Below are 2,467 nucleotides of genomic sequence, written 5' to 3'. Positions count from 1 at the left end.
TGATTCCTAGAATGTTGACATTCAGTCTTGCCATCTCCTGTTTGACCACTTCCAATTTGCCCCGATTCATGGACCTAACATTCCAGGTTCCTATGCAATATTGCTCTTTACAGCATCGAACCCTGCTTCCATCACCAGTCCCATTCACAACTGGGTATTGTTTTTGCTTTGGCTCCATCCCTTCATTCTTTCTGGAGTTATTTGTCCACTGATCTCCAGTAGCATATTGGGCACCTACTGACCTAGGGGGCTCATCTTCAGTGTCCTATCTTTTTGCCTTTTCATACTGTTCATGGGGTTCTCAAGGCAAGAATACTGAAGTGGTTTGCCATTCCCTTCTCCAGTGGACCACATTCTGTCAGAACTCTCCACCATGACCCATCTGTCTTGGGTGGCCCTCCTCAGCATGGCTTATAGTTTCATTGAGTTAGACAAGGCTGTGGTTCATGTCATCAGATTGGTTAGTTTTCTGTGATTGTGGTTTTCAGTCTGTCTGCCCTCTGATGGAGGAGGATAAGAGGCTTATGGAAGCTTCCTGATGGGAGAGACTGACTGAGGGGGAAACTGGGTGTTGTTCTGATGGGAGGGGCCATGCTCAATAAATCTTTAATTCAATTTTCTGTTGATGGGTGGAGGTGAGTTCCCTACGTGTTATTTACCTGGGGCCAAACTATCCTGGGGGCTTCCCTTGTAGCTCAGTTGGTAAAGAATCTGCCTGCGGTGCAGAAGACCCAGGTTTGATCCCTGGCTTGGGAAGATCCCCTGGAGAAGGAAATGGCTACCCACTCCAGTATCCTTACCTGGAAAATCTCATGGACAGAGGAGCCTGGTGGGCTGCAGTCCATTCGTTCGCAAAGAGTCAGGCACGACTGAGCGACTAACACTTACTTACTTACTTACTTACTTATACTATCGTGGAGGTCATGAAGATAGTGGCGACCTCCTTCAAATGTTCCCATGTACGCACTGCTACACTCCGTGCCCTCAAGTGCCCCCAACCATGCAGCAGGCCGCCACCGACGTACGCCTCCACTGGAGACTCCTGGACACTCACGGTCTGGGTCAGTCCTTTCTCCTGGGTCCTGGTGCACAAGGTTCTGCTTGTGCCCTTCAGTCTGTTGCTCATATGTTTGCCTTCATATGAGAATATAATCACTATGTGGCAAGAATTGGGTGACACCATTTTCACTGTCATCAGCTTCTAAGTAGTGGTTGTGTAGAACATCAGTGCACCACTTGTATTAAAGTGGATAGGCTATCCTTACTTGGGCATAAGGTGAGTGATATTTAATGTAATATTAATAATATGTTTGATTTCTTAGTGTCATAACTTTGCTTTCAAATAATTACATTGCCTACAGTATGCCTCGCTCATAATTGGAGACATTGTGTATCAGATTATCATCACAGGTGTTTTCTTAAAAAAAAATGTAACAAAGCTTCCAATAGTGTATTATGAATATGAATATAATATGCTGTATGCCATAAAAGTTTATAAGGATTCATTCATTAGTGTTAGGCAAGGCTACCGTGACTCAATCACAGAGATTACACTAGGCTACCATAAAGCAATCGTATCGTTGCTTCTTTGTTATTGATGCATGAATTATCATACCTATAGATAAATATGAATTTTTTCCACATTATATTTTCATTTCTGATTTTGAGTGCTACAATATGTATAATACCTATAATATTTTATATCATGTAAGACAATATTGATGCAAATCCTGACACAATTCACCCTGTAAACAGCCACTGTAAACTTACAGAATCAGTAAATGCAGTATTGTTCTGTGAATGTATTTTCTCTTGCTTATGATTTTCTTGATAGAATTTTCTTTTCTCTATCTTGCCTTATTGTAAGAATATATCATATAATCCATATGACATGCATAATATGTGTTACCAACTCCTTATGTTATCAGTAAAGCTTCCTGTCAATGGTACACTATTAGCAGTTAGTTTTGGAGAGGTCAAAATTTATATGCTGTAAGAAATTTTCCTGATATAAGTGCTCATATTTATGTTTTTTATACACATATTTCCATAGGCAAGATCTAGAAGTGGTGTGACTTAGCCATACGGCAGGCACATTATAAACTTTGTAATTCCACCAGCACAGTATGCAAATCCTTGTTTCCCCAAAGCAATGTTGACTATATATAATTATTTCATGCTATGGTCATCCGATGATTTTAAGTGATTCTCATTATCCCTGGATTCCCTATTTGTGAACTTACCTGCTCACTAAAATTAATTTTAAGCCCCTAAATCTGTATTCACGATGCTATCTGGACCAGTCATAGACTTGCTCAGGGCAATGAAACTTTTGAACCACCTGATACACACCTTCCCAGCTGAGGCATGGTGCTCAGTTCTCATATTGCAAATAACTGTAATTTTTGCAGTGCGTTAGTGTTGCATTTTTCATATTTTGTGCTTCTTGGTGATTTTGCCATTTAAA

The 2,467-nt window shown here is 40.6% G+C and overlaps 1 non-coding gene across 1 annotated transcript; it reads left to right on the top strand.

The window, feature by feature from the left end:
• The first annotated feature begins 684 nt into the window (after nt 1-684).
• On the top strand, nt 685-756 carry TRNAR-GCG. The gene has a single exon. It is a non-coding gene; the product is annotated as a tRNA-Arg (tRNA).
• The last annotated feature ends 1,711 nt before the right edge of the window (nt 757-2,467 follow it).

The sequence above is a fragment of the Cervus canadensis genome, chromosome 12 (genome assembly GCF_019320065.1).
Source record: "Cervus canadensis isolate Bull #8, Minnesota chromosome 12, ASM1932006v1, whole genome shotgun sequence".
Classification (NCBI taxonomy): Eukaryota; Metazoa; Chordata; class Mammalia; order Artiodactyla; family Cervidae; genus Cervus; species Cervus canadensis.
This window is presented reverse-complemented; position numbering and strand designations above follow the sequence as displayed.